This window comes from Camarhynchus parvulus, chromosome 13 (genome assembly GCF_901933205.1).
Source record: "Camarhynchus parvulus chromosome 13, STF_HiC, whole genome shotgun sequence".
In the NCBI taxonomy this organism is placed as follows: Eukaryota; Metazoa; Chordata; class Aves; order Passeriformes; family Thraupidae; genus Camarhynchus; species Camarhynchus parvulus.
In genome coordinates this window covers 7,043,131-7,054,458 of record NC_044583.1, presented here as the reverse complement: position 1 = coordinate 7,054,458, position 11,328 = coordinate 7,043,131, and positions in this window count along the sequence as shown.

Here is an 11,328-nt window from a genome sequence, read left to right as displayed (position 1 = left end):
TCCACTAAATCTGAAATTATTTTTACATACTTCCACAAGTTGAACCTGAATGCAGACCCTGACCAGCTCTGTCCCCAGTGCATATTTCCTGGTAAATTGAGAGGCTTGCTTAGACAGAGGCAGCTTTCTCTGCAAAGAACATGATACTTAGCTAAGAGCTTGAAGAGGGGTTGAGAGACAGGTTAAAAAGTCAAAGTCAAAGGTTTCTTTGTATGAAGTTCAGGAAGGTAGAAAAAATATTAATGATGGAATAGAATTAAAGGTTTTATGAGCCATCTTGTACCTGGTGAGACTGATACAGATCCAGAGCCAACAGTCTAATAATCTCCTTGCTCACTCACTCCACTGTCTCTGCTTGGAGCCTTACAATTATGGGTAAATAGTAGGTTCATTAGAGCTGGGTATACAGAGAACTGGCTCAGATCCATGGTCCTCAGTGTTTTCATAATGTGCTTAATGGTTTCTTCATACACTTTAAAAGCTTTTTTAGCTCAAACATTGCCTTATTCATAGTTATCTGCAATCCAGAAGATAAGAGAGTTAAAATTTTGATATGTTAAAACAGTTAAACCCAGTCTTTTTATCCTAGACAAAGCAGAAACTTGTCAGAAAACATTTAAGGAAACTAGCACAACGTGAATGCAAAGTATTGCAGTAATGTAATTCCTGCTTCAAATACACACCTTCCTCTGGGATTCTGCCCATTTAAATACCACCACATTTTCTTTTTTAAGATGTTGCTATGCATGTGAAGTAGGTATTAAGACACACTGCTGAAGTTAAGAAAATTTATTGAAAATCTTTGACTGAGGCCCAGCTGTCACACAATCTTATTTTGCCCCACCATTGAGGAGTTGGGACTTCTGCCCCTGTCTTTCCCTTGGTTCACAGCCTTCCACTAATTCTGAACATGTGCATATTTCCTACACTTTTTGACATCATCAAGCTGGCAAGTGTCTCATCCAATTTGCTGGGGCAAACCAAGGTGCTGGCATGGCTTTCTTGAATGGTAAATATCATCACTGAGTGTGTAACAGCTGAGAATTTTGCCTCTAGCACCTGCCCACATGCTGCAGGATTATCTGGCCTATCCACAATCCATCTGCTAGCAGGAGAATAAATTAAAACAAACAAACAAACCCCAAAAAAACAAAAAACAATACAGATAAAACCCCAAGCATTCAACTCTAACTGAAGCTGTCTCTCTTTAACAAATACAGAAATATGACATCTGCTTCAAAAAGTAAAGTTAACAATGAGATCACTTAAGCTGCCCACACACTGCCTCCTGCAAAGCAGCAAACATGATACAGACACAGAGGAAGAAATTCTGTCAAATTCCATGTGGTTACTGTTGCTTGGGAAACCACTTCCTTGGTAACTACAATGCATTCTCAGCACGACTCAGTATCAATTTCTCTCGGGCTCTGAGACACAAACCTGCAGTATGGTGTGAAGTGAGGACCAGAAAAACAAAAAGCCAATAACAAGAAAACCAACCCGAAGAAAAAAGGAGAGAATGAGCAAAAGATTTCTTGTTGTTGTTGTTTCAAATGTACCCAAATGGAGAATAATGTAATCAGAAATCTATCTGAAAGTTGGTTTTAATATTTTTTGGAGGAGAAATCATGGATATGTGTCAGAAAGTGTGTCTTGAATCATAAGTGTGAGGTTGGAGACAGGTTCTTGTGTGGGTCTGGAGAATTGGCACTGAGCCTGAAGGTTGGCTGTCACTGGTGTTTGCTCCAGTTTGTCAGGACATTTGTTGCTGAATCCACACTACAGAATGCAGTTTAAGGAAAGATCTGTTATGAATAGCTCACTGGTATTTTACACATAATTTCTAAAGAAAATTGTTGTAAAAAGAAGACATAAACCTTAGAATCCTTTCCCATACTGCTCCAGAAGAGTGGCTCACTGATACTGCTGCTAAGCCACTGACAGTTTCCTACTGCTAGAACACAGTGATCTTCCTTTTAGAAGTATTGATTTGAGCTCTCTGCATAGAATGCAAAATTTGGTTTTTTCATTGTTTCACACCAAAATCTTGTCTTCTGCTTACCTGCACCTCCAACTTCTCCTTGGCAACAGGCATGTAAGCAGCTAAGCACAGTTTTTGTTCATGGACTACATGAAGGAAATTTAGTTTTTATATGAAACAAATAGAAAAAATGCTCTAGTTATAGCACTAGAAATTTGAGTTTTTTTTTTTTCAGTTTCTCTTTTTCTGGGCCTTCTATCAGAATCATTATTGTGTCATTCCAGTAGCCCAAATTAAGTAATAGGGGAAAAAGAGAGAGGAAGCACTGAGAATTAATGTCACATTAAGTGTCTTATCACTCTTCTTACAGGCAAGGCAGACTCACCAGCCTGTACAGTCCATAAACGTGTTCACTGGAATTTTCTTTTCACACAGCTGGAAGTGATTAGGGTGGCAAAAAGGAGGCACCATGAGCTCTCTGCTTCTTCCATTTGTGTTAAGTAACTTGGTACAGAGTGACTCTAAAAAAGCATGAAAAATAAATAAGGATACTAGAGAAATCATTTAAGTCACCCTCTTTCTCAGTGCAATGAGCTACTCCTTTTTTGTACGTCTGTTTATATAGATTTCTATCTGTATACAGACATACACTTGCCTTTTCAAGGTCAGTAATAAATTAGTTTTCTACTTTTTTTGCAGAAAAGAAATTAACTGGTCGAAGCTATTTTGTTCTTACAGAGGGAGCATCAGCAAAAAACATTAATAGTGTAATTTTAACACCTTTAGCTCAAGCATGCCTTCCACCCACACTCCAAATGGCAGAGGATATACGTAAAACACATCTCTTCCAGGAATTCAGGAACTTCTTGAGTCAATGCAAACATTGGTGCTAAACCGCAATAATATACTCATCCCATTTCCCGGTGCCGTTGCCTGGATTAAATAGAGAGACAAATCAAGGAATCCGAAAATTCGAAGAGTTGATCATTTGTTCTCTGAAAATACAGAAATTTGTATATCTGCTCTGGAGTATGTGGCTGTGGGGAGAGGGCAGGAGGATACCCCTGGAATACTAGAAAAGATATGATGGAGAGCTGGGATAGATCTGGGTAACAAGAAGGAAAGGGCACTCTCTCTTTTGGTGTTGACTGCCTGGGTCAGCACTCGTTTATCCTCAAGTACAGTGTCTTAATTCAGAAAAACAAATTAGGAAGTTCGGAGGACTTGAACTGATATAATATTGTGTTACTATGCTCAGGTAGTTGAAATGCTTCTTCAGCATATGTTTACAGTGCTTGGAGAATGACAAACAACAGTGGGAAATGCCAAGTCTTCCACATTGCTGAGATAGCACTTAAAATGTTTTGGCAGTACTCCTTCCCCTCCCTGTGAAATTTAATTACTCCATCCAAAAGCACCAAGTAGCCATTTGAATCAACATTATTTGGACACTGATGCCATGAAAGCTTTAGACTTGAGTGTGAAGTTGTAGGTCTCATGGTGCATAACTGTTGTCACCAAACTTGAAAGAATAGCAGGAAGTTATATATATGTAAAAACAAACCAGACAAAACAATTCCAACAAAGGTCAAAGCCAAAAGCACAAAGTGAATTGGGCTAAGTCAGGTTTTCTGTTTGTTCTGGTGTTTTTAAAGGAAGTTTTCACCAGTTACATAATCCAGAAATGCACATGTAATTTCTTCTCCTGTCAGCATTGCTGTACTATGAATTTAAATGCTGCAGTCAGACTACTTCCTTTGTTTAGATAAGAGAAAAATTCTTGAGTATATCACGTTTACATGTAAAAGTTTACCAATGATTTAATATCCAAATTTGTATCTTGTAGAACAATTACATATTATTAAGACAATAATATCTTATTAATGTATATGCTTTCCTAAGTAAAAATCTTGCTTCTGTGCCTAGAGTTTATTGAATATTTCACCGCTGAAGTCACAATCAAAAAAAATTGAGGCAAATATTAAACACATGTGAAAATGGGCATCCAATACATAGGATGTTGGGCTTGCACATTGTGGGCTGTTTCAGCAAGCACCATGCAAAACCAAAAAAACCCAGGGGTGGTTCAGTATTTCACATTATCAGTTCTTAACTCAATAAAGTGGGCTACTACAAAATCAGGGTTCAAGGCTTTGCTGAGCTGTTGTCCCTCAGGGTCAGTGTGTGGGAGCCACCACTGCAGCCTGATCCATGGGCTGGGAGATATGGAGCAAAATCTGTATCATTCCCTGTCCTGAGGTGATTGCATCTGTCAATTTGCAGTGATTTGAAAAAACATGTTTAGAGAAGTATTTTATCCTACCTCCTGTATCTAGCTCCTAATGTCTTCCATTATGCTGTTTGAATGAAAAATAATGTTCTGCAGGCTGCAAAAATTCAAATAAGATAAACCAAATCAAGACAGTGTCTTTGGAGTCTCTATACATTGACATTTAAGTAATACTTTAGACAAAGAAAAGGTAGGAAAAAAAGAAGCCTGGTTTTTAAAAAGACTTTTTATATTATCTCATAGGATCAGAGACTCTGTCACTATGCCTTTAATTAGACAAATACTGCTGCTTCTCACATATTGTGGGCTTGATTTTTTCCTTTGGAAGGAAAAGACATCTAGCTTTTTAAAAGTCAGAGTTTGTATATTTGATTTCTCAGAGGATTCAGTAATGTCTACAGTCTATGGGATTGAACTGAGATAAATAATCTTGCCTTTCAGGCATTCATTTGCAGGCACATCAGGTTTTCAGTGAATTTTTTTAAGTATGTTTGCCATACATCTGAAGGAGGAATTCTTTTTACATGGAATGAGTAACAAACTTCCTTTTATCTCTTGCCATGGTGCAGATCAAGGTACTAACTTGTTACCTCACTGTGCAAGAGACACTGGATTTTTTGTGACGAAGCACAGTGTGATTAAACTTATTTCAGGTATGGTTTCATTACAGAATTTTGTCAGTTCTTGTCTGTGAAGTGTTCCAAAGCAGTCTCAGAAAGCTTTATGGCTCTTCAGTATTAGAATACATGAGAATTTTCAAAAGAAGCGTTTTCAATATATGAGGTTCCTGTGAAAAATTTTTGCAGAGATAATTAAGAAGTGTTATTCAGAGAAAAACTGCTGGAATATCAGAGACTTGTACTCAAACCAAGGATTTACACAAAACAGAAACAAATATCCTTGTTTCTTGTACGTTTGGTGGAAGTCCTAATCACTGGGATATTGGTATTCTGTGCCATTTCTCATACTTCTTTAAATATGCATCAAACTAATGAAGGCTGATTTGGAACATTGCCCATGACGTTAATGAATCAGGAAGAGCAACATCGCAAACCTTGGGCTCCCAGCAGCCAGCCCAGTGCTGCTCTCTGATGTTTTCACAAACTTAATTTGCATGGTCTTAATTTGTTTCAGTTCAGAATAAAGAACAAATGTCAAACCCCTCAAATTTTAACAGAGCTTCCATTTTTCAGGCAGGCTTCCCTACCATTTCTGAAGGCTTTTTTCTGCAGCCCAGAGGACTCATATTGTTGAAGACAAAATCCAAACACAGTCGCATGAAATACAGCTCTCCTCCAGTATAAACCAGTACAAATGAGCAATTTGCCTAAACTCTGGTTAAACCTTTCCCTGGGGCTGCAGGGGGCCCAAGCACAGTCAGCTCCAGGCAAGGACTGATTTGCAGAGGAGCACACTGGCCCATCCAGGCCAAACCAAGACCCTGTATTTCCAAACATCCCTCTAAACCCCAGGCAAGGAGCACAGGTGGCACCTTAAGAAAAGTACCAAGGAAAGGTCAGAGAACACCAGTGGGAGCAGCACTTACAGTGGTAAAGCAGGGAAATTCCAAGGAAATATTCAGACTCTTAATAAGACTCATTATTTCCAGTCCATGGCCTCACTTCTTCTGATACTTCCCTTCACCTCCACACCACATCTCTCCTATCTCCCCAGTAAAATGAATTTTTGTATTGCAGCAACTCGGTTGACCCTTAATTCCCTCTTGGTTTCTTCCCACTTAGAAATGTATGTTTATCTCCCTCACTGGAAAAGTTTAAGGGGAGAAAATGTAGTTGCTGTCATGTTGTCCTCTTCCCTTGTGTTTCTCATCCACCACTCTCTTCATTATCATAACCCCCATGACTGTTAGTAAGTAAAAGTAACTGGGGTTTCTGCTGCCACTCACTGAAGAGCAACTGAACTGGTGTCACTTTTAGCAGACAAGTTTTCAAAAAATAGTGAAAAGAGATTAGCTTAAAGCATTAAAAAGAAAAGAAAAAAAGATTTCTCCCTTAATGAATAAAAATTGACACCCCAGCTGGCACAACACCCCCTGGACTGAGGCACCTGACCACTTCAGCCTCCTCTCTCCTAATCACCAGGATATTCATGTGACCACAGCCTCAAAGATCATTCCAGTGCATATTTGTGTCTCACAATTTTATATCCAGAGTGGCTCAGACCATCACAAATGATCAAATCATTTTCTAAAGCAAATACTTTAAAGCTAATGAAAATAAGGATGCAGCTAAAATGTTGTGTCTAGCATAAGGTTATTTGCTTTTTGTTTTCAGCTTGCTAAATAGTAGTGCTCCTATTACTGACATTGTTTATGATACTTTTGTTAAGAATTCTAATACAACCAAATATGAACATTCAGCCAAGAGTCAGAGATCCTTCTTCTCATTATTCAGGTAAAGAGAGAAAAGAAAGGGAGATACAACAGAGATCTATAAAATTATGAGTACTATGAGAAAGCTTAACAGCAATATTTACTCTTTGTTGTAACAAAATGACTAGGATACAAATTCAAACCAAAATTAGAAGCAATTTCACACAAACTGAACTATGAAGATTATTGCTGATACATGGCATTGACCCAGTTTATACGGATTCAAAAAGTACATTTTTGAATTTATGGAATGAAAATTGGGAAAAGTACAGCTTTTCATTTACTATCCTTAAAAAGTGGCAACTCTGTGATAATATATTGACAGACAAGGGACCTGAGAGGTAGCTAAGACATCAGTTATTAAGACGGAGGACAGCAGCTGCCTGAAAAATCAAGTAAAAATTGATTCTTTTATGCAGCTTCTGCCAAAACAAGAGCAAACCACAAAGCAATGTGTTGCTTGCATGAAAAAACTGCCATGACATTTAAAGCCTAAATCCCCAGAAAATGCACAGTGCTTAAGGATCTGATTCACACTTCTGCAGATAAGTAGACTTTTGTTTCATGTAATGGAATTAAATGCTTGAAGTCAGAGTTTTTCCTTAAATGTAGCTTATTTCTTCAAATAATATAAATTGTTCTAGAGACTTCCTCTTCTTAACATTGGGATGACATTCAATTCAGATTTCCATAAAATTGAATAAAGAGACAGTCTAGTCAAAAATAAAAATTTTCTCTCAGTTATGCCTCTTATGCCACAGTAAAGTGACACTGTAAATACAAAACATCCTCATAATTTCAGGAAGTACTTGTATGAACAATGGGCTTAATTATGTTGCTTGTATTGAACTTGAAGTAATCCCAGCTGCACTGAATTTTCTATACCTTTATCAATTAAATGAAAAAACAGAAATGGGGCAAAATGAACAATTTGATTTTGGAGCAATAGTTTATGAGTAGACCACTTCTTTTTTTTTTTCTTGTTTTGTTGTTGTTTTTTTTTTTAGAGGACTTTTTGACCACTGTGTGTTTAAACACAGCCATCATTTGCCAAGAGAGACTTTCCCCTTTAGCTGTTGCCTCAAGCCTTGCTAGTACTGCTCAAGTGGTGTCACAGTTGCAAGGTCACACCACAGACCTGCCCTCAGCTGATTGTCCCAGGTCTCCCAGGCCCCCTTCTGCAAAGCTGATGCTTTCCAATGGTAGGAAATTACTAGTCCCAGCAAAAGTGTGAATATGAACCCAAAATTCATGTTCTCATTCTCTTTTACAGTACTGCAAAGAGAACTATTTTAAATATCTTCTGTGGAATCATCAGATTGAGTCAAGAAATTCTGGTGTCTGACAAGATTTCTAATTAGACTGTTGAACTATATTCCTATCCAGGAGTAGCCCAAACAAGAACAAAACCAGTAAGTAATTGCAGTCTACATTAACCTTTACCATTCAAAAGCTAACCCATGAACACTCTGGTTCTTCATTAAAATCAGCTTTAAAAAACCTTTTTTATTATTTACAAACCTCCAGGTTATGCATGAACTTTCGTGAGGTCCCACTGATCAAGTAGAGCTTATTAGCTTCCAGACTCCACACAGCCTACACGGTTCAAATTTTAAAGCCTCAAAACCTTTTGCCCCAGACTCCTGACATTTTCACTAACTTCATTTGAAATGGTGATACGCACATTTCTGTGGCCCTCACTTGTGTACATCTTCTCCCTAAAATACTCTAAAGTCAAAAGAAAGTTGCAAACGCCACTGCATAAACAGTTTTTTTAAAATGTGAACACAGAAAGGGCAAGTTTAGCAAATTGTCTGAGTAAAAAAAGTATTTGTTAGGGAATATCCCTTAGTGTGTACTTCAGTACTACTTTAACTCTTCACATGAACAAACCTTATTTAGCCCTCACATTTTGAAAATGTGGTTTAAATTTAATTGAATGCAACTCTTCCTGTGTATTACTGGTAACAAACACAACTAATTTAAATCTATTTTTAAAATCAGGAGACAGGACATGTGATGTAAAAAGATCAGGATAACCATTCTGAGTTTGAAATTTTAAATTAAAACATTGGGATATATGATGTTCTCTCTTTTGAATAGTGAAACAGCAGGAGCATTCAGAAACAGTAAGGAGTCCTTCCCCTGGATTCCTTAATTCTCTTCTATTTTAAACAGAGAGATTATTACTCACTTAAGAAGGACTCCAAGAGAAGGAGAGGTAAGAGCAGGGACAGCTTGGTATTTAGTACTGCAAAAACTACCACTGTACCATAGCCAAAAATTCAACTAAATATAATACATGAAGCCAAGGAGAGAACTTCCATCACCCATCTCTGCCTGTCTGTACTACCTGGAAAGCAAACCAGTGAGAGATTACAAGTCAGACCTACAGTTTAATAGGAAAAATGAAATAAAGGCAGAAACCACTGGCTTAAACTGACAGTCAGTATACAACCTGACACCCTGTTGGCCAGGATGGTGGCTGCAGTCCTGTTGGAATGATGAGCGTGGTTCTGCTGAAGCTGTGATCCTGTGGAAGGGCCTGGTGTCACATTCACATTCTCTGGAAAAATCCCTTTGCCCAGGATTTTTCTCCTGGGAAGCCGAGAAGCCTCAGAGAAAAGGGAAACAATTATTATCTCATTTGATTCTCCTGTGTTTTGCTCATCTGGAATGTGTTTGGAGATTGTTTACCCACAAGTGATTGTTTCATTGGTTTCTGCTGTGAATTCTTTTGACTCAATGGCCAATCAGGGTCAAGCTGCATTGAGACTCTGGAGAGAGTCACAAGTTTCCATTATTATCTTTATAGCATTGTGTAAGTATCCTTTCTGTATTCTTTAGTATAGTTTTAGTATAGTATTCTTTAATATAGTATCATAAAATAATAAATTAACCTTCTGATACATGGAGTCAGATTCATCATTCCTTCCTTTGTCTGGGGGCAATGCAAATACAATAGCCTGGTCTTCCTCTGAAGGTCCAGTGGTGATTATTGAGCTCTTGTCCTCTGGGAATGCAGTAGGTAAGCTTTATGGCAGAATTCCTGTGGACATCTTGTAGATAATGATTTATAGTACAAAGTGCCCTGAAGGCATTTTAAGAGTTATTCTGCTCCCTTTCTCCCCTCTAAGAGGCTGAAAATTTAACATGAAATCAGAGTTATATTTGATTTTAAAAATGTTGTTAAAAATGAGGTTGAATCGGAAGGATTCTTGTTCTCATAAACAAAAAAAAAAGGCCAAAAAGCTTCTAAAATTGTCTCATAGGGCACATTTGAAAAGTGTACAAGTAAACTGCCATTATCTATATGTTAGGATAACTTGTGCTTTAGTGTATTTTCTGTCTATTTGCTGTGCAAACTGCTTAAGAGCAGAGGAAACCATAAGCTCCAGGAGCCAATCTGCCACTGTTGTCTGTTTATGTAGTCTGATAGAATTTACATGGGCTGGCAGAAAAAATTGCCCTTCACATGCTTTGTCTCTAGGGGAATTTGGAAGTATGTCCAAGTTTTATAAAATAATGATAATCACAAAATACACCAAGCACAAATAACAGATTTTCTAAGGCCTTTTCTAAGCAAGTTATGTCTGTGGACAAACAGAAAATAACAGATAATTCCTTAAATGAAAAGGAAAACCAACCCATTTATGCATCAAAGTTAAAGTGGGTCACTCTGCAACATAAAGCACATTTTTAGTGGATATAAATTTAGCAGCTCTCTGCAGCATTATGCATGACAGCTGTCTTGTGATATCTCAAGTATAGAACAGGTCCCTGGAGACACCATGTAATTTATAATGGACTAACCATAATGAACCATAGCAGTCAGAAAAGGAGCTGGTTCCAATGAAATAAGGAAAGTTGGTCTTCTTGTCTTATAGGAGCATGATGTGGAAGATCTCAGCTGGGATCAGACAGGAGCAGTGAGGAGGTCAGTTTATTGGTCACTAGAAAGGAAAAAACCAAAACAGAAAGTCTCCTGTTTGTCTGGAGTAAGAACTTAAAATAAAGAAAGCAAATACAAAGGATCACAATACACTTTTCCAGCAGACTAGTAACTAGCAACCCTTTTCTCCAAGTGCACAGCAAATGCCTTTCTGCTGTTTGTGCTGGCAAAGCTTTATTATAATTGGTGCAGTAACAAAATCCAGGGATACCTGCAGGGCCAAGGGCTCTGCCTTCCTCAGCTGTGCTGCACATTAATTAGGCCCCAGCTGTCTACAAAGGCATTCTTTGTTTGTGATGTGTCTGTTACTTCATTTTTTCACAAGGTCCTTGCAGGTAGGCTGAGGGTGTCCATTTGCTCTGTTCATGGCTACCAGGGACTGATACCTAACAACCTGCACAGAGTGTGGGAAATGATAAACAGATTAAAGGTGCTCTTTTCCAAAACATAAGGGGATATTTAGCATGTCCATTCAGTGCAGTGATCTGCACACCTTGTAATTAATAAAAATTTAGGTTAATCTCTTGCTTTTCAAGGCCTGGAAACTTCATCTCTATACCTTAATTTCTTACAAGCCTTTCATAACATGAGAAATTATTGAAGTTATTATTAACATGATGAGAGTTTCACTTAACATTCTCCCATTCTGTCACTTTTTCCTTCAAAATAACAGTAACAAAGTGCTCTAGTTACGTAATACTTTGCAGTTATCA